At 42.8% G+C, this 21,122-nt stretch overlaps 2 long non-coding RNA genes across 2 annotated transcripts in view; one reads left to right on the forward strand and one right to left on the reverse strand.

The window, feature by feature from the left end:
* Nucleotides 1-21,122, forward strand: part of LOC126498032 (uncharacterized) — a 505,230-nt gene that overhangs the window by 233,332 nt on the left and 250,776 nt on the right. The gene's annotated exons all lie outside the window — the stretch shown is intronic.
* The window catches only part of LOC126498033 (uncharacterized), a 247,134-nt gene that overhangs the window by 140,171 nt on the left and 85,841 nt on the right, over nucleotides 1-21,122 (reverse strand). The window lies entirely within an intron of this gene.

Genomic DNA, 21,122 nt, shown 5'->3' on the forward strand with positions numbered 1-21,122 from the left:
CTGGCAGATACAGTCGCAGCATACCAAGAGAAAAGTCCGTTTTTAACCGAGTCTTGCATGTTCACCATGAAGTCATCGCGCTCTTTGTTGATGGGCTGTTTTCATGTTCTTGCCAGACCTGACTTGAAGTACTTTGGATGGAGAACTGAATCAGACATGCTCTGTCCTTGAAAGACACACAGTCCAGGACAGCAGATGGAAACCAAGCTGCTGACAGACCCACAATTCAGCAACACTGTGAGATGGAGCACCGTGTCCTAAGTTTTTCTGATCATTAAGGTACTCACTCACCCCAGGCTTGCTGAGTTAGATGAGTTGGGGAAAGTCCTGGTAATCTGCATTTTTACAAAAGCCCAGAGTGCTACTTAGGAGCAGTCTACCTTGAAGAACAATTCAGAGTTGCACTCCAGTTCTGGCTCAGGCCAGAGGTGTTATCTACCTCACAAAGCGACCTATCGGGGCACTTATCTTTGCCTGTTCCCAGGGTGCTTGAGATAATACACTACCCTCTTGTGCGGTCCTACAGTCACACTGATGTTGTACAAGTCCTGTGTTATAGAACACCAGTCAAGGGGCTGAATGCTCGCTGAGCCCCACTCCAGGCTCTAGGAATTTCTCCTCCCAGAGGAAAAGGCCCCATTATTGCTTTGTCCAAACACTCTTTAGTCTTAATTCTTCTAAGTTATATCATCCCAGAGGGAGTACTATTCTTTTTTCTATGTTACACAGAGTTCCCATATAGACTATCAGGTCCCAGAGGACCCTGCTTAACACAGGTGCCTGATGATTCTGGGACCTGCTGTTCACTCCCATATCACCCTGACACTAGGCACCTGTCCTCATTAGAGTTTCTATTGCAATGATGAAACACTGTAACCAAAAGCAACTTGTGGAGGAAAGGGCTTATTTGGCTTATGCTTCCAAGTCACTGTTCATCATTAAAGGAAGTCGGGATAGGAACTCAAACAGGGTAGGAACTTGGAGGAAAAAAGCTAATGCAGAGGTCATGGAGGAGTGCTATTTACTGGCTTGCTCCTTTCCGCTTGCTCAGCCTGCTTTCCTACGGAACCCAGGACTAGCAGCCAAGGGTTGGCCCCACCCACAATGGACTGGGCCCTCCCTCACTAATTACTAATGAAGCAAAGGCCTTCCAGGCTGGCTGACAAGTTGATCTCATGGAGGCATTTTCTTAATTGAGGTGCCCGCCTCTCAGATGATGCTAGCTTCTGCTAAGCTGACACAAAACTAGTCAGCACAGCTGCTCACATCTGTTTAGTGCCTCCACCAGGCTTGTGAGTGACCTCTTTCCTGGCCAGAGTCCTTTGCCAGTCTCTGCAGTCTTGTGATAAAGGATGACCTATCCCAAATACTGTTGGTCCCATGCCTGGAACAAGACCTTGAGATTAAAGCCATGAGCTGAATCAGATCTGAATTTAACGCTCAGTTTTACTCTTAACCAAACTGATCATTTTCTATGTAATGTTTATTGAAAAGTTTCTTGGGCTCATTTTTTTGTAGGACTGAACAAAATAACACACATGAAGGTTTGTGGCGCAGAGCCGAGGACCTACAGAGCCTCTGCTTCCTGCATGACCCTTCGCTGGATTTTAGCTGCACCGCAACATTGTGAGACAGCTGTTGTTATCATCCGTACGACAAACAAAGAAGGTGAGTGTTGGGAGTGAAATTAATACAAGAACTGGGATCCCTATCCAGCTGCAATTGTCTAACCCATGTTCTTTCTACTTCAGCCTTTTCATCCAGACATTAACCCTTCCCAGAGTTCCAGGCTCACTGTGTAGAAAGGATAAGATTTCACCCTCGATTTACAAATGCACCTGGGTCAAGCCCAGCATCGTAGTCAGAATAGCCATTGGGCTTCTGATCTCGGTGCCAACTCCAATCTGTTTGTAATTACTGCCCAGAAGGCTGTGTTGGGAAGGACTGTGAGGTCAAGTCAGGGTTCACAGAGCATCGTGATTGATTAATGGCATCGGCCATGGGAAAAGGATCCAGGAACAATGGCAGGTCCTGGAGAGCACACAACCCACCTTCTTCAGGATTCTGAAGGCTTCTCAAAGCCGAGCACACTTGATAAAAGGGGAGGTCCAGGGGAGTCAAATAAAGCTGCTAAGGGCCATTAGCAGCTTATTAAGACCTTCTCCCAGATGTGGTATGAAACAGCCAAAGAATACAGAATGGAGGAGCATTTTGGAGAGAGAGCATGGATGTGCTCAATGGCATTTTATTGAAGGACGAAAAACTCAGTTATGCCTGCCTCCAAGGCTGCATGCCTGCCTCCCTCTCCCGGAACCTCCAGGTAGGTGGAGAGAGGCCATTGGGGAACTCTGAAACCTCCTCCCGAAGTCCAGGGGGAGCTGATGTGTGACCTTGGGAAATGAATTCAGACTTTCAGACCTGCAGGTGTTTTTGCCCGGGAACTTTAGAAAATAACCTATGACCTCCGGTGCATTGTGCTTTGCAGATGTTAACGAAAGCCGAGCACAAAGAGAAACCATTGAGAACCTCAACTGAAGCAAGCACTTGACATCATCCGTTCCCTGTCCCTCCCTTCTTCCCACAAAGGGATGCTGTGATATATTGTTTATATGTATAATTGTTGCTGAGGTGCAACTTACAAATAGTGGGAATCATTTATCTGGGGTAAGTAGTTACATAAGTTTGGGCAAACACATTCTACCATATAAATAAATACTACACTAGAGTTAAAACATCCCCGTGATAACCAAAAGCCTCATCCTGCCCCTCTCCTAGAAATCTCCTACCCTACCCCCAGGCCTTGCCCCCAGGCTTTGGCAAGCATGGATCTTATTTCTACCCGTATACTTTTACTTTTTATTGCAGCCTATTTTAAATGCATAAATCCAAAGAGCAAATAATTCTCCTGAGTTTTTCCTTCACATCCTACTCAAAATAGCTCAGCTCTGATGGCAAGCTCTGTGTTCCAGGAAAATTCTTCATTAAATAAATGAATTCCATGTGCATATTAAAAAGACATTCTGTTTAGTATTCCTTCTATTTATAGAAGAGTCCAACCAGCAGAGGCCCTGAGTCTGTCAGGGTCTCCCTGTCTTCTTCACCTCACACCCTCTCTCCTCCCTGCTCTGACCCAAGAGCAGGTCTGGCTGCAGTGGGTGGTTGTGGAAAGGTAAGGTGCTGAAAGGGCCCTAAGACATGCTTCCTGAGGCAGTGTGCTCCCCAACATGAGGGGCCATGCTTTAGGATATTCCCCAATGCCTGAAGGCTTTCATAGTCATACCATAATTGACCACAGCATGAGCAATCAAGAGATCAGGACGTCAAATAAGGCTGAGTAGAGTTAGGTGGTCTCCAAAGTCCTTCCTGCAGGGAACTTCACAATACACACAGATTGGGCAATAATCTAAGACTATCCCTCACTCATTTTCATGCACTAGGTGCTGGGTTAGGCACAAAACCTAAGAATGAAAAGGTAATAATAATAATAAGAATAAGAATAAGAATAATAAGAATAAGGCTTGGTTTCTGTCCACAAAGATTTTACTCTGTAATAAAGACATGAAATAGGCCCTGGAGGATATAGCTGGGTGGGGGGAAATGACTTTGATAGAGTTAGGTACAATGAGCTTTTAATCTGGCTCGGCCACTTGCTAATTGTATGACTGTGGGTATGCTGCTTCACTTCTGTGAGCCTCGGTTTCTCATCTGTAGCTGAGAAATTATACCCACTCCCATTCCAGAGTGCTGCAGTGAACGAGGTAGTAGTGGGAACAGATTAGCCAGCCTAGTTTATGCCAGATTCAGACTAAGAAAAGGATGCTTCCTCCTTATGTCCTATGTTCACTAGGCTTTTCTAAGGAAATAAAGCCCATGGGAAGTAGAAAGGTAAATAGGTAGGTAGGTAGGTAGGTAGGTAGATGATAGATAGATAGATCAGATAGAGATAAATAGGAAGAAAGAAAGAAAGAAAGAAAGAAAGAAAAAGAAAGAAAGAAAGAAAGAAAGAAAGAAAGAAAGAAAGAAAGAAAGAAAGAAAGAAAGAGATATATAAATAGATTAGATAGATGATAGATTAGGAAGATAGATATAGAGATAGATTATAGGTAGGTAGATAGATAATAGATAGATTGATTGATTGATTGATAGATAGATAGATAGATGTAAATAAATTAGATAGATGATAGATATAGATAGATAGATATAGAGATAGATATATTATAGGTAGTATAGATATATAAATAGATTATATAGATGATAGACAGACAGAGTACATAGAGATAAAATATTGGGGAAAGACTTATTACAAAGAATGGGCTCATATGATTATGGAGGCTTTGAAGTCCCACAGTCTGCAGTTAGCAAGCTGGGACCTCAGAAAAGACAATGGTTCCTGTTCAGTCTGAAAACCAGAGGACCCAGAGAGTCCATACTGTCAGTTACAGTGTGAACAGCAACTTGAGACCTAAAAGCCAACTTTTTAGTCTGAGCCTGGAAAGAGAGAATGCCCAGTTCCAGCAGTCAAGCAGGAGGATGCCTGTGCTGGCATGTGTTCTGTCAACTCAGCAGACGCGAGTCATTTTGGAAGAGGGAAGCTCGATTGAGAAAATGCCCCCACTAGATTGGCCTGTGGGCAGGCCTGCAGTATATTTTCTTGATTGATGATTGATGTGGAATGGCCCGGCTCACTGTGGGTGGTGCCACCCCTGGGATGGTGGTCCTGGTGTGTACAGAAACTAAAATCAAATTGAGCAAGCAAGGAGGAGCTAGCCAGTAGGCAGCATTCCTTAGTGGCCTCTGCTTTAGTTTGTGCCCTAACTTGCTGGGATGATGGACGAAAACTATGAAACCCTTTCCTCCCCAAGTTGCTTTCAGCCACAGAAACCCTAAGAAAATGCCCTTCCTCAGATTTGTGTTCTCTTCTTGAGACAACTTGTCAAGGCCCTTTCACTTTGCTCTGTCTATCGCTTCAAATATTAAATACTACTCTTAGCCAGAATCACTCACATAAACACACCTAGAATAGTGTTTGACCAAGAACCTGGATACTCCATGGTCCTGTCAAAATATATACCCTCTAAAAAAGAAATTGGAAGATTTCTAAAGGGAAATTGTATGAAAGACTGACTTGAACGTGAGAAGGATTGGTTGGCTGCAGGGCCTGGAGGGGTAATGCTGAGACTTTCCATAGCTCCCCCTGCATCATCTCCTAGGAGTCTGTCTCTTCCTAAAGGAGAGTTCTAGGTGGACATCATTCACTTCCTAGAGGTCTCAACTGTAGCTCATAGAGTCCCTTACTTTTCCCCTTGTATTAGCAGCCCTGTGTCCATCCTACTGTTCTGTAGACTTCATCATGCAGATTTTGTCAGTGACTAATACAGATTTGGTGTCTCCCACAAAGTAGGGAATCAGGCAACAGCGACCATGCAAATGTGAAACCTAATGCAACCATGTTATGTAGCAGATAACACAAACGGAGGCTGAATACTTATTTGTTCATTCCATCAGTATCTGAGTCCCTACTGTGTTTTGTGAGAAGTCAAGCCAAGTATATACAGAAACAAGATAGCATTTATGCTCAGAAACTTCAATTGGGCATGATAGGTTAAGAAGAACTCCCACTACATGTGAAGTTCTCTATGTACATCACTTCACCTCATATTGCCACTGTCTGTCTAGCCATCCATTCATTCACTCAGAGTTATTAGTGAGCAGTAAGAGGTCCAGTACTTGCTGTTGGCTCCAGAGATTCTCTGATCCCTGGCAAAAGAGGTGGGAGTTCACAATGATGTGGGATTCCCCTCTGTATACTATGACTATGTTTTATTACCATTGGTTAATAAAGAAGATGCTTCAGCCTATAGCAGGGCAGAATATAGCCAGGCTGGAAGAGATACAGAGAGTAGGTAGAGTCAGGGAGACATCACATAGCAGCCAAAGGAGACAGATGCCAAATCCTTACCAGTAAGCCACATCCTTGTGCCGATACACAGATTAATAGAAATGGGTTAATCCAGGATGTAAGAGTTAGTTAATAAGAATCCTGAACTAATAGATCAAGCAGTGTTATAATTAATATAGTTTCTGCTTGAGTATTTGGATCTGAGTGGCCAAAAATGAACAATTAATTGCTAGATACAAACAGACTAAATATTGTAACTGTAATTCTTGTTTGAGCATGTTTTGTTATATGTAATTTTACTATATTAAAATTAAAACCTTTCTTTTTATTTAGACAGAAAAGGAGAGATGATGTGGAATTCCCCTCTGTAGAAGGGGCAGTGGGCAGGCCTGCTTTTCGTCCTGCCCAGCTTCCGCACGGCTAGCTTTACATCTGAAATAACAACACACAAATTGTATTCATTTAAACACTGCCTGGCCCATTAGTTCTAGCCTCTTATTGGCTAACTCTCACATCTCGATTAACCCATTTCTAATAATTTGTGTAGCACCATGAGGTGGTGGCTTACCGGGAAAGATGGTAACCTACGTCTGTCTTGGGTGAGAGAATCATGGCATCTGCCTGTCTCTGCTTTCTCTCTCCCACAATTCTGTTCTGACTTCCCCACCTATCTATGTTCTGACCTATCAGGCCAAGCAGTTTTCTTTATTAATTAACCAATGAAAGCAACAGATAGATAGAAGACCCTCCTACATCACCCCTCTGTATATTATGAATATGTTTTATTACCATTGGCTAATAAAGAAGCTGCTTCAGCCTATGGCAGGGCAGAATATAGCCAGGTTGGAAGAGATTTAGAGAGAAAGAGTAGGCAGAATCAGAGAGACATCATGTAGCTACCAAAGGAGACAGATGCCAGATCCTTACTAGTAAGCTACAGTCTCGTGCCAATACATAGATTAATAGAAATGGGTTAATTTAAGATGGAAGAGTTAGTTAATAAGAAGCCTAAGCTAATATACCAAGCAGTGTTGTAATTAATATAGTTTCTGTTTGATTATTTGAGTCTGGGCGGCCAGGAACAAATGAGCAGTCTCTGCCTACAGTTCACAGTATCATAGGAAACACAAACAGAAAGATAGAATAAGACAATTGCAATGTTAAGACTAATTGTGAAGTGTAGATGAATCAAAACAGAAAGCAAAGATTAACTTCCTGAGAAACACGAAAGGTTTAATAGTATTTGAGCTAAGAAAATTTAAGGCACAGTACATGGCGGCTAATCAGAAATGCAGGGGAACACAGCAAACTCAAGATAATCATCTTGGGTGATGAAATGTCTGTACAAAGGATTGGGAATGTGGGAGAAAATAAACAAACAAAAGCTTTCTTTTAGTGACAAAATCTCCTGTGGTCTGGTGCTGTCAAAAGACTACACTAAGCAGTGTGAACACCACTGCACACTACAGTCTGCCTCTGATCCTTTATCGGACACACTCCTGGCTAAATATAACTGCGGCCAAAAGCCAACAGTTCCCAACAGCCATCACTCAGATAGTCACGCCTCCTTGGGCTGCAACTGCTGAACCCAGGAATGCGGGGAGGCAGGGGACTGTCTTCTGCTACTACCCTGCACACTTTCTGACTATGTGTCCATTTTCTTCGTCAATCATTATCAACTATTTTACCAGAGGTGTGGGGATCTACCAGACAGCTGTGCTGGGGGTTAGTGCAGGCTCTTCCTTGTGACTAGTGATCAAAATTGGCTTGTCTAATTAGACTCAGTTTCTCTCAGTTAGTAATCCTTCTTTTAATTGATGGCTTACTGCTTGCAGGCAGCATACTGGACAGGCAACATAAAGTCAGTCAATCTTTAGGACAATTCAGGGGACCTAGATGCTTGTATAACTGTCCTCATTTTATTGCTGTGGAATCTGAGCCTAAGAGTGATACACTGACTCTCAGTCACACGGGTAAGATCTAAATACAGTCCGGAGTTCACTTCTTTCCACTCTCTACTACATCCTTCTACAATTGGACGTAAATTCAGCTGCATATGAAAGCCGTGGCTCTAACCGTGGAGCTAAGCTTGCCTGGTAAGAAGCAGCACAAAGTCTATATTCAGAGAAACCTAGGTTCAAAGCCAGCAATGGGTCTTGGCCTAGGATTGCATCTGTTCTGTTCTGTGAAACAGAACGTTGATGATACCTGATTGGAAATTTATCGGAGAAATATGCATATGGAATATAAGATCGTAGTTGTTAGGTAATAAATTCCGAATGACGGTATTATGTCAGTTGATTCTTGCCTGTGCAATGTTAGTTGACTGGTTTATGAGGAAAAGCATAAAACAGTGTTAAGTTTCCCCTAATATAATTCACTTGAGAACTCAGCAGGAAAAAAGGGTATATTCTCATTTATTCCACTGTTCAGAGAAAAGACCATTTTCCAAGTGAAATCCACCATTTATGGCCTAATAAATGCTGGTCTCATCGTTGGACTTTCCTGAAAATTCAGAGCCCTTTCAAGGCCCCACAGATGCACCTAGACCCAAGGTCTACCTGCACTTCTCTTCCTAAAACACCTTCTTCCTGTGCTGTCCTCTTGAGGTCTTAGGGAAGATGGTGCATATGTTGTGTCTGGATGGATAGCATTGTATAATGTTGGTTTGATGTCCACTAGGCCTAGCTGGGCACCAGCTCTGTGATCGAGGACAAGTCATTTCATCTTCTGGACTTGGGCGTACACATGAGCTAGGTGGTGACCACTTGTGGGCTCATTTTCAAAGGCAAGTGAGAAGGCTCCTATGCATCATTTAACTGAGTACTTTGATAAGGAATATTTATCTGTTTTTGGTGCCGAGGATGGAACCCAGGGCCTTGCGCAAACTAAGCACTTACTCCACTGAGCTACATCCTAGCCGTGTGTTCAGCTGCTGTTGTCATGAGTATTTTCTAGATCGCAGGCCTCTCCTTTCTAGGGTGGTTTTAGACCCACCCTGGTCCAGGAGAACTGGAAGCTGGGAAGGTGGCAGCTGGTGGAGCCAGGGCCTGGATCTTGAGGCCACAGGGAATGGCTATGTGTTGGTGTCCCTCACACACCCTATTCAGCTGTCACATGGGGTAGAGAGCAAGGAGAGACTGCTGGGAAGGCTTTGGCCCACATCAGTTGCTTAACAAGCAGCTACTGAAGTCAGATGAGTGTTCAGAAAAGCAACTGCTCTTGAAGAGGATACATTCAGAGTAGAATAGTTTCACCCTGGCATTGCCAGAGGGGCTAAGCTCCCAGTCTTTGGAATGGGGCCTGACTACAACTTAACCCTCTGCCCTTACCAGTCTATTTGTCCCTGAAAGGCCTTTCATCTCTCCAAGGTTCCGTTTCTTTCTACATAAAATGATGCCATGGTAGTACCTACCACTTCTAAAGCCCTTCATGTAATTCAAGCACACAGACATCTTAAAACAAATGCTCACTTGTAGTATTATCACTGATTTTCCCCTTTAATTGGCGCCTACTGCTTTTGGACTTTTGTGGGGAAACAAGTTCCTTTATCTGATCCCCATACCCAGAGTTTATCCCAGCTCTCCCTTTACCCTAGCATTCCTCTCTGCTTAAACATACCACCACACAAGAGAGACAGTAGCAGGATTTCTCAATTAGTAGTGACTGAAGGGCTCTCTAGCAGGCCCAAGCATGGCAAAGATGGCACCAGCAGGTTTGCCCTTTCTCCTTCTGTCTCCTTATTGAACTATTAGATAACATCCCTAATGATAGCTCCCAAAGTCTATTTCCTTTTTTGGCTATTAACTCATCCCTGAAATAAACTCCAAGGTCCAGCAATCAAAATTCATTATTCGGCTACACTGGCTAAACCATCCAATCGGAACTTACTAACTTATCCCAGCACAGACTTCCCCTTTTTCTCCATAAAAACTACTTCTGCAGAAACAACTGCAACTGCCTTTGTCTGACCCAGAGGCAGCCCCCATCTCCTCCCCTGAGGTAATAAACCTCCCTTGGGCTGGGAACTTGGTGTCTGGGTGTACTCTGCACCAGCTCCGAGGCCCCTTACAGTGACACTTTGGCGAGCTCACAAAAGCCTCTCTCTTCCAAAACAAACCATTTGTTTTTATTTTCGGTGTGGGAGTGCTTCGCCTGCATGTGGACCACATGTGTACCTCACGCATTTGGAGACCAGAAGTTGGATGGTCTAGAACTGGAATTGTAGCTGGTAATAAGCTGTCGCCTGGGTGCTAGGGACTGGATCTGGATCTTCTGTAAGAACAGCAAGTGTTCTTAACCACTGAGCCATCTCTGTAGACCCTGTAAAGACTTTCTGAATGAATATTCTGGATTTAAAAGGAGGCTATCCATGGTAAACAAAGGAATGTGGTCTCCTAGCCACCGACCTCTCTCTATCCATAGTTGGTACCGAGCTCCTTTGGAACGTCATGAACGCTGCTTTACTCAGCCAGAATGCCTCTCACTACCCTTCCCCATCACCATGTCACCTGTGACCCCCCCCTTCAAGTCTCACAGGAAGTGACCTTTGCATCCCCACACCCTAGCAGCACCCTGGATTACTTTCTAATAATGCCATTCATCATTTTTCTTTAAACGGCTCTCTCTGTCTAGGCTGTGTGACGTCTCCCTCTCCCAGGAGGTCCCGGAGCTTCATGTGCATGTCTACGTGTTGTTCCTCACTGTTTCTCGGGTTTCCAGTGGGTATTAAATGGATGGAAGTATCTGACTGGATCTGTATAGCAACTCTGTCCAAATGAAAAGTTCTCACAGTCATTGCTTTATAGATGGAGAAATGGAGATGTTAAGAAACATGTTCAATGTTCTACAGGGTGGTGTGGGAGGTCCTTCTGTTTGTGTGTTACTTTTATTGGTTAATGAATAAAGAAACTGCCTTGGCCTGTTGATAGGGCAGGACTTAGGTAGGCGGGGAAAACTGGATTAAATGCTGGGAGAAGGAAGTCGGAGCAACGCCATGGATCCGCCACCAGAGATAGACATGCTGAAACTTTGCTGTTAGGACACCACATTGTGGTGACATACAGATTAATAGAAATGGGTTAAATTAAGATGTAAGAGTTAGCCAATAAGAAGCGAGAGCTAACAGGCCAAGCAATGATTTATTAATACAGTTTCTGTGTGGTTATTTCGGATCTAAGCTAGCCACCAGCAGGAACAAACAAGCAGCGCCCTCCTCCTACAAAAAGGCATCACTGAGTAGATGGAGTTGTTTCATCTTGTCTCTTCACATTGCTTCCCTGTAGTATCTGGAGTTCGATAGCCAGAGCAGCTAAGCCGTGCACGAGCAATGCCTCTGAACACAGGAGCCTTCCCTCTTCCGTCCATGGGAGGCTTTTGCAAGGGAAGTTAACCTTCAAATACGTGTAAGAAATAGGCATTTTCTCCAGGTTGGATGGAGCCTATTCTGGTGGCTACTTAGATTAAATCTCCGCAGCAGTGTCCAGGCTGACCGCATCCCTCCAGTTAACACAAAAGTCTCAGGCCATGCCCCAAAGCCTCAGGCCAGGAGAAGCACATAAGGAATTAGTTCCCAGTCCCCAGGCTCCCAGGCAGCCTGGATGGCTGAAACCTGAGAGGCTTCCTGAACTTGGAGGAAAGGTCAGTCACCAAATGCCGCATTGTCCACCAAACACTAACCCACTGCAGCCCCAAAGGCTCAGGAACAAAGTCCTCTTATAGCAGGACACTTTGCATTATTCAGAGCTTCCATAAACAGCAGTGTCTTCCTTCTATTCTACCAGTTGTGGGTTTTTTAAAAATTAATATTAAATATAAAACTAAATTAAATTAAATATAAAACTAAAAAGTATGGAAACAGAAAATGCAGTAGAAATGGTTAATATGGGATTTGATGCCGGATGGGTTTGGGTGCCATTTCGGTTACCCAGTAGAATCACCTAACTAGTCAGCGCAGTGATGCAGGTGAGGTACCTGACTCATTCAACATTCGGCCGATGTGAACAGACTGTGAGGTGGAATCTCTGGATTCCATTATGCCGCTTTTGCGAAAGAGCAGTGACGCTCACCCCCAAAGATCCTCTTCTTCGGTTGTCTCCAGAGCTAAACCGCAGCCTGAATAAATATTTGTAGAATATGAATGGATAAAACCAAAAAAGCTCTAGCCCATTATGGCGCCAAGCGACCTTTCTCACTCCCCCCCGCATTCGGAACCTAAATGCTTCTGGAATAGCAGGTGGTCGTGCTGTGACGAGTAATGAACCAGTAGAGCTGTCGCGCCTCCAGAACAGTGAGACTTAAAGGCAAAGCCTTCCTGGAACACTGAGGAAAGCGAAGTAAAGAGAGGCCGACTCTTGATGAATCCCACACACAGGCTGACAAGGTGAATGGCAGTCTCGTCAAATCGGCCCTTGGCAGAGGCACTCGGGGAGTTCTTATTTACCAGCCCCCGCAGACCCGTCTGTCTGTCCACAGCAGCTCTGGCCTCTGATTGGGGAAGCTTGAGCCAGGCAACCAGGGGGTCCTGCAGACTGGAGTCAGCTTGCTCAACTGTCAGCTAGAGAGACGGGGATATTGAATTCATCAGTCATGCTGACAAGGGGTACGAGTGGGGGCAGGAGCTCCCAGCATACTGAGGAAACCCGGAGCGCAGGGAAACTGGCAAGAATAACGAGCTTGGTTTTGAGCAGGGTGACCCCTTGAGCCAGCTTAGCAGTTCACAGATTCCTGGGTTTTCTTTCAAATTGCACTAAATGATGAATGGAAAATGCTGGAATTGGTCTTCATTCAACTCTTCTTTTAAAAAGCTGTGAGGTTGGGTTTCTGTAAAGAAGATTTAATTTTGTTCACCATTTGAGGGTCTAAGGGGTTAAGATCAAGTACCCCCAGGTGTCTGACCATCTGCCAGGGCCTCGTGTTAGATACATGGAAATGGCAAGAGTATGTCCAGAATGCATCTAGTGAGACGGGACACCACCTCACAACACTCTCTGAGAGAGACTAACCAGGGTCTTGTGACAAGCACATCAGTCCCCATGACTGAACACCTGCCATGACGCTCTGTATTGTAAAGGTCCCACCGCTTCTCAGATAGCTTCACCCAAAACAAGATCTCCAACACGTGAGCCATGGGGAAGACACACTAAACACCTATCCCAGAAAGAGCATCTGCATTTCAAGCGTGGTGCTTTTTATCCTAGATGTTTGCTTCCCTGTTGTCCCCTTTTAAATGAGAAAGGGACCCAGACACTCGCTGTTGTTTCCTTTTGTTGCTGTTTAAGTGGTAGGAAACCCGACACCTGTCATGAAGCCCAGAGGGAGCTCTTGCTCAAGTGTCACTATGTAGTTCAACCAAAGTATTTCCGGATGACACCGTGGAATGGCACACCCCTAAACCCCCTCCTTATCTATACTTAATCTCTAGATACCCCGGGGAGGAGATCAACGTTTTGCTGATCTTACAGCCAAGCAGTCTGGGACTTGAACGGACAGTGACAGAGATGTCAGCAGGGTGAAGCAGCGAATGAATTTTGCCCCATCACTTAAGCCCGATGTGGATACACACCTCAGAGGGAAGAAAAGAGGGGGCGAAACATTTTGGCCTGTCCCTGCTGTGCCACGGTCCACTCGACTTTTCCAAGAACATCGACATGTCTCGTGAAATTTTTGTGCAATGGTATCTTCGTGTCCTTGGGGTTTGAGCATCCCTGAGTAATCATGTCCTTCTTTGCTTCACAAATTCTTGTGCAACTGTTCTTGATCTAGAGGCTGTAGCATTGAATTTTCAAAATAACTGTGGTGCGTTTGCCACGCATTTCCAGCTTTTTAGATGTGCAAAGTGACTCTGAGAGAATCGAAGGTTGATTGTCCAAGCTCTCAGGGTTAACAGAACCAAAACTAGAACAAAGAAGTCATGGAGGCCGTCTGCAGAACACACATGTCATCTGCTAAACCCCTTCTTTGAGAGGCTCTAACTGGAAGAAGCCCTGGAGGTTGAGATGGATGCAGATGACATCTAAGGGGGAGAGTGGGAAGGAGTTGATTTTCAGACACTGTGAACCATGTGATTCATGAATGTGCCCACTGGACAGATGTTCACTGGTGGGCAGTAGGTGTCAGCCAGTGCTCTGGGTGTAGAAACAATGTGAATGAGCCCCTCCCCCGAAATGGAGGACACAGATGAGAAGGAAACCTCTCCATATGGTTAAAAAATACATCGACCAACGCTTATGTCAAGTATTTGGGAACACAGAGAAGCTTGGGGAATGGAAAATGCAGCAAAGGAGAAGTCTGCAAGACTTCTGGAAGGAATACATGAAAAGTCTTAAGATTCTGGTGTGGTTTAGCCAGGCTCTATGAAGTCGAGACCAGAGGCCAATCAGAGCTGAAAGGGTGTAACACAGTAGGAAACATGGGGAGTCCTGAAACAAAGGGTGAGATATTTTGACCTAAAAATGTCGTCAAATATTTTCATTATCTTAGTAGGTGATTGTGTAGACAAAGACTCAAAAACTCGCAGTGTTTTAATGTGAGGTAGTTTTCTCCTCTAGGTAGACTCTGTCTGGGGAGATGTTTGATATTCACAGTGGATCCCACAGTGACAGGAGGAGGAACCTTGTAGGGTTGACCAATTAAAGCCAAAATCAAGAGAAAATTCAAGCTAATGGTCATCCAGAATCATTTTAAATTTGGTAACCCTGCGCACAGTTTTGGCACCATCTTCCCCCACTCCCCACCTCATCTGGGGAAAATGTTGGCCTTGAAAGAAAAGAGAAGCTGAGGTGAAGAAGGGCACTAAATTCCATGCATCTGCCTGGTTACCCACTCATCATGTGATAATTACCTCAGCCTAGGTAGGTCCTTTGAAAACTCGGCTTCACTGAAGTAAAATTTGGAAACTAGCAAATGAACAAAATTTGATGGATTTTAACAAACATATATTTGTTATATATATAGTTCTACAACTATTGCCACTATGAAGTTATATTTCCATCACCTCAAGTTTACTTCCGTCCCTTCCAAATCTAGCCTCTTCTTTCCCACACCATCTATACCACCTCAGACTTTACAACCACTGGCATCCCTTCTGCCAGGACAAATGGGCTGATATGGAATGTCTTCGTAGTCTATTCTTGGAATGCTGTTAGGTCCTTCCACGTAGATGAATACTTCACTCGTTCATTCCTTTGCAGTGCTGATTAGATTCCGTTGAACGAATTCACCAAAGTTTATCTGCTTACCTGTTGGAGGCAGACATCATGATATGTTACAGATATTAGTATTCATAACACTTTATGTGGACAGGTGGCTATTTTATTTTCAATAAAGACATGTGACTAGAATTGCCCACTTGCACGCACAATAAATGTATGATTAACTTTGTAACAGGTCACAGCATTTTCCCGGGTGTTCCATTGAATAGTCTTATCAGCAATCTACGGCGTTCTCATTTACAATTCTTCACATCTGACGTCAATCCTTCCGATATTCACCGTTGTGAAGTCTGCAGTGAACTCTAAGTTTCACTTTACCTTTCCTCTAATTCCTAGTGATTTGATTGAGTCTTTTGAACCACACACTGGGAAAACAACAGCAAATTATTCTTTACTCTTCGGAGAAGAACAGTCCATTACTAGGGCACAATGGCCAAATATTTATTCCTTCACTCCTCCAGTATCGTCACAAGGCACCATGGTATAAATCGGAAACACAGGATGATCTGAGAAAAAAGAAATCTTTGACTAGAACATGAGGGTAAAGAAAAAAATCACCCTGAGTCTCAGTGTGCTCCCGGCCTCTGATCTGTTTGCATAGCTGTTGACGCTAAGCTTTTACTTCTCCTTTTATTGAATTGGTGGTAATTAGACTGAATTACACAACTTCTTTATTCTACATAAAAAGACCTTTGTGAAGAACATATTCCTTGGTAGTTTTCTCATCATTTTTAGCAATATTTACAGGGGAACAGAAATTTTAATGTTTAGAAAATTCAACTTATTACTTTTTCCTTTGAAGTCAGTCTCATGGTTTTGTGTCCTAAGAAGCCATCGCCTGTCATATTGTAAGGATTTTCTCTTGGTTTCTTCTCATTTTATAATTTTAGGTTTTACATTTGGGCTTTTTCTTCATTTGGACTACTGACTGTGCATGGTATTATAACGGAAAGATCAAGGTTAATTTTTCTCCACATGAGCATCCAATTATCCCAACATTTGTTGAAAAGACTGTTATTTTTTTTCTCTTGAATTACCTTGGCACCTTTACAAAACAGTGACTGACCGTGGTCATTTCAGGACTCTGTACTTTGTTCCAGTGAAATGTATGTCTTTCCCTATTCCCAAACCACACAACTCATTATATCATAAAATCATAGAAAGTTGTCCAATCTTGCTCACGAAACAAAAATAAAAGAAAAAGAAAAAGAAAAAGAAAGAAAGAAACATTTTGGCTATTCAAGAAGATCCCTTATACTTCCTTATGTACCTTGTCAGACTCTACAAAGTTTCTGCTGGTTTTCACTGAAACTGCACTATAGCTATAGATGAACTGGAGGAAAAATAATGTCTTAATAATTCAAAGTTTTTCATCCTATAAAGCTGGTATAATTTCCCACTTACTTAATAATATTGTGGTTTTATTGTCTCAGTTTCACACATATTTGACTTATCAATAAGAATGTCATAATTTTAATATAATTATAAACATATTTATTTTTAATCATTTTAATTTTCAACTTTTATTTCATAGCATGTGAAAAATAATCATTTTAGTTGATCTTTATTTTGTGGCCATCTAAAATTTATATTTTAGTTACTCTGTACACTCCTTATCAATTTCCAAGATGATCATATACTGTATGAATACAGATAGTTGGATTTTTTTACTGTATAATACATAGGTTATTTTTAAATTTCTTTTCATTGCTTTACTGCTTTGAGTATGAATTCCAATATAAAACTGAACAGACATAACAAGGGCTGGTATTGACTTCTTGCAATCTTAGTAAAAAATAAATCAGTCCCTTATTTTTATGTATATTAACTATAATTCTTTTAAGATAAGCCTTGTCTTAGTTTGAAAATCTTGAACAAATATAGACTGAGTGGTTTATAAGCAACAATGTTTTTTCCCAGAGTTCTGGAGACTGAAATGATGTAAACATAACAATCTTGTATTGAGAACCCTCTTTTAATCCGTAGGCTCCTGACACTGGCTACTAGAAGGCTGAGGTTCCATTGAGGGCCTTCTTCTAGTTTGCAGACTCCTGAATTCTCATTGTGTCCTCACACCATGGAAAGAAATTGAACTATCTTTCTGGTCTTTTCTTTCTCCATTAAGAGTATTGTTCTAAAATTTCCTTTATTTTATTCTAAATAGCCACTTCAGTTTACTTCAGTTTAATGCTTGTATAATTACCTTTAGTGATCTTTAAATATTGTTTTTATATTTCAAATGTTGTAACAGCAGGTAGATATGGTATGCATTTTTTAACCTAGTCTGGCTATCTCTGCCTTTAAGGATATAATTTATGTCATTCACATTTAATACAATTATTGATTATAGCTAGGTTTAAATCTACCATCTCATTGTTTCTTTTGTTTTGGTTTTATTTTATGCCATACTTTATCTTTTAGCTTTTTACTTTGCTAAGATGATTGGGATTTTTCCTCAAAGATTTGTATACATTTATGTTGTGTTTTCAGTTCTTTTTAATACATTTCTTTATCTTCTCAAGAAGAATTTAATTGTCAGAATTATTTAGATTTCTGTCTACCCTAAGCCTTAAACTTTCTGAATTCTCTTCAGATGACTTAAATCTTAAGATATTGCTCCCCTATCTTGACCTTCTATCTCTTCTTTATGCAAGTATTTCTATGAACAACTGTTTCATAGCAGACTGCTTGGTACTCTGGCTCTTAGAATCTGTCTTCCCTCTCTTCCATGATAGTCCTTGATCTATAAATGCAGGAGCTGTGGTGTAGATGTACCTGTTGGCACTAGGCTCCCTATGTTGCCCTAATCTCTGCATTGGGTCCAGTTGTGGTTTTCTGTGATGGTCTCCATTTGCTTTATGGGTATCTTGCCATGCTGGCCATTGTTGTGATTTGTAGGTTTTACACCTATATAAAACTATTTATTTCTTTGCTACTTGGTAGACTGCATAGTATTTGGGGTATCATGAAAGCTAGACAGTAGAAAAGAGGCATTTGGGTTAGATCCAGCTCAAATAATCCAAGCAGCCCTATTTACTAAGTGTATGGTATCTTCAGGGATGGGGCTTACCTTCAACCTCTGATCAACCATTCTAAAGCCTGTTTCTCATACCTGGCACTGGAGTGGTTCTTGTGCAGAACATTGCCATTCCTTAGAGACTTGGCTTCCATATTTATGGGAAATCTCTTAAGGGAATTCATCAGACAAAAATGAAAACAAGGTGATGAGGTACTAACATGTGTCTAGACAAATAGCTGAAGGATAACAAAGTAGTACTTATTTGGATATATGTTAAAGTAATGTTTTCTCATTTAAAAATTTCTTTGACAGAAAATTGATTATTTTAAGTAAAAACACTAATAATTATTATGAATTTATAATGACTCTTTAAAGGACAAGTAGAAGAAACTAAAAGGCTTAAATGATCTTATATCATACTTGAAGTGGAGCACTATTTTATGTAGACTATATTAAAGATACATATATTAGAAACCCTAATTTAGTGACTAAAAAAAATTGAAGTATTTTAGCAAAAAACATCCAAAGGTGGCTATAAAATGTAATCTTGAAGAAATATTGAAATTATTGAAAGAGTAAAATCCACAAACAAAATAAACAAAAAGGGGAAAAGATGAACAAAGAAGAGTTTAAATGCAAAATAAACAACATACTTAAGATTTGTTCCCTTTAGGTACTTGCCAAGTGCCCCAGCTAATGACCAAGGCTTTTCCAGCCTGAGTATCTGAAGTTTGACTATTTCCTGTGAGTTGGAAATTGACCTGACTATAAAACCTGGTTGCTCTTGCTTGGTTTTATTCTATGCAGTCATGATTTTTTTAATTTTAATATTCTGGACATACAGAAGTAAATGCGAATATGAAAACTTTAAGATTTGATTTGTACAGCATGCCCATCTGTCTATCTCTCTGCCTGGGACTCGCTGCCCCTGTGTCTTCGCTGCCTGGGACTGGGTGCTCTCGGGACCCGCTGCCCGCTGCCTGCCCCCCACTTGGAGACCTGCAGTGTGGTCTCATGGCCCACTGACCACTGCGCCCCTCGGGGGATCTGCAGCATTTTATTTTTACCACCATTACAGTTTCCTCGCATGAACGCATCCCCGTACTTATTCTTCAGCCGTCCATTTACATACTCTTCTGTCTGTTCCAGCACTATATTCATGGAGCCATCCAGGCAGGGCAGAACTTAGTTTCACCACAATTGTCTGTCTAACGATCTGCTTTAAGGTATATCCAAAGGATGCTCAATCGTGTTACAAGGACATGCTCAACTATGTTCATAGCAGCTTTGTTTGTCATAGCCAGAACCTGGAAACAACCTAAATGCCTCTCAACCAAAGAATGGATAAGGGAAATGTGGAGTACTACACAGCAGAAAAAAAAACAACATCTTGAATTTTGCAAGAAAATGGGTGGAGCTAGAAAATATTATTTTGAGTGAGGTAACCCAGACACAGAATGACAATTATCACACATACTCACTCATAGGTGGTTTTTAAACATAAAGCAAAGAAAGCCAGCCTACAATTCACAACCCTAGAGAACTTAGACAACAACGAGGACACTAAGAGAGACTAAAATACTAGCCTAGCATGCATGAAGCCCCGGGTTCAGTCCTCAGAACCACTGAAACTTGGGGGAATGGATCTGGATCCATTGTAGAGAGTCCCAGTGTGACCAGATTGATGCCAGGAAAGGAGACAAGCAATAAACAGCTGGAGAAGCAAGGAGGGGAGCGGGGGAGAGAGAGGGGAAGGGAGCGGGAGCACAGCATCCAGAAACCATGGGCTTTTGGAGCCTTGTTTGTTTTATGTTAGGTGTTAGATAGCCCAATTTAAAAGAAGTTTTAGTAAAAGGTAGCCTAAAGGCATGGAGATCAGGCCTCCAATTGCAAGTGACTATTTTTATAAGTCTATGCCAAGTCTTGGGACTCAATGCCTACCACAATGCCTCCACTGTGATAAGACTCTTGAGTCAAAAACAGGGGCATAAGAAATGTGTGGGGAGACATCTCTGTCCCATACAATCTCACCTCAGCAAGGTGATGCCTGGCATGGCCGTGACTCCAACAGACAACCCGTCAACCGGACCCTAGCAGCATGTACTTGAGAAAGGGGAACTCACCCAGACAAAGCCGATCTTAGCCTGGCAGAGAGCATGGGCAAGAAGGGTGTTTTCCAACACGTAGCTGATGGAGGAAGGTCATTGGTAATAAACAAACTGCCTTGGCCCATTTTGATAGGCCATCCCTTAGGTGGGTGGAGTAGGCAGAACAGAATGCTGGGAGGAAGAGGAAGTGAGCTCAGACTCGATAGCTCTCCACTCTGGGGCAGACGCCTCAGACAGAGGCCATGCTCCCCTCTCCCGGGCAGATGCCATGGAGCAAGCTGCCAGGTCAGACATGCTGAATCTTTCCCGGTAAAATGCTACACAGATTATTAGAGATGGGTTGATCGGGATATAAGAATTAGCCTGCAAGGGCTAGGGTTAATGGGCCAAGCAGTGTTTAAAAGAATACAGTTTGTGTGTTGTTATCTCAGGTAAAGCTAGCCGGTGGCGGGAGCTGGGTGGCGGAATGCAGCCCCACAGCTCCCACAACATGTAGGCTTGGGCCAGTGGGAAAAATAGCCCCCTCAGTGGGAAAACCCAAATCAAACCAGATCAGACCAAATTAAAAATGCCCCAGGTTTAATGGATGCCAGCGCTACCAGATGGCCCCTGGGAAAACACAGAGAGGGAAAAGGAGAACCAGAACTACCAGAGAAAACCGGGAGACCATGTGTTCATTCGGGGGAGGGGGCAGTTTAAATAGCCTGTGGGAGTGGTCTTGAACCTCCCTGGAGAGGGGTCACCATTTAGCAGGCTTTCTTGGAGGTGGAGTCTGGACTGTAGCCCCTCCCAGGGGAGGGAGCTTGGAACTTTCCACCAAACATTTCAGACTCCTGTATATATGGATGTCAGGGGACTGGGGTAAAGCCCCCAACTAAACAACC

The sequence above is a fragment of the Alexandromys fortis genome, unplaced genomic scaffold (genome assembly GCF_014885135.2).
Source record: "Alexandromys fortis isolate MF-2015 unplaced genomic scaffold, M_Fortis_MF-2015_v1.1 scaffold_13, whole genome shotgun sequence".
In the NCBI taxonomy this organism is placed as follows: domain Eukaryota; kingdom Metazoa; phylum Chordata; class Mammalia; order Rodentia; family Cricetidae; genus Alexandromys; species Alexandromys fortis.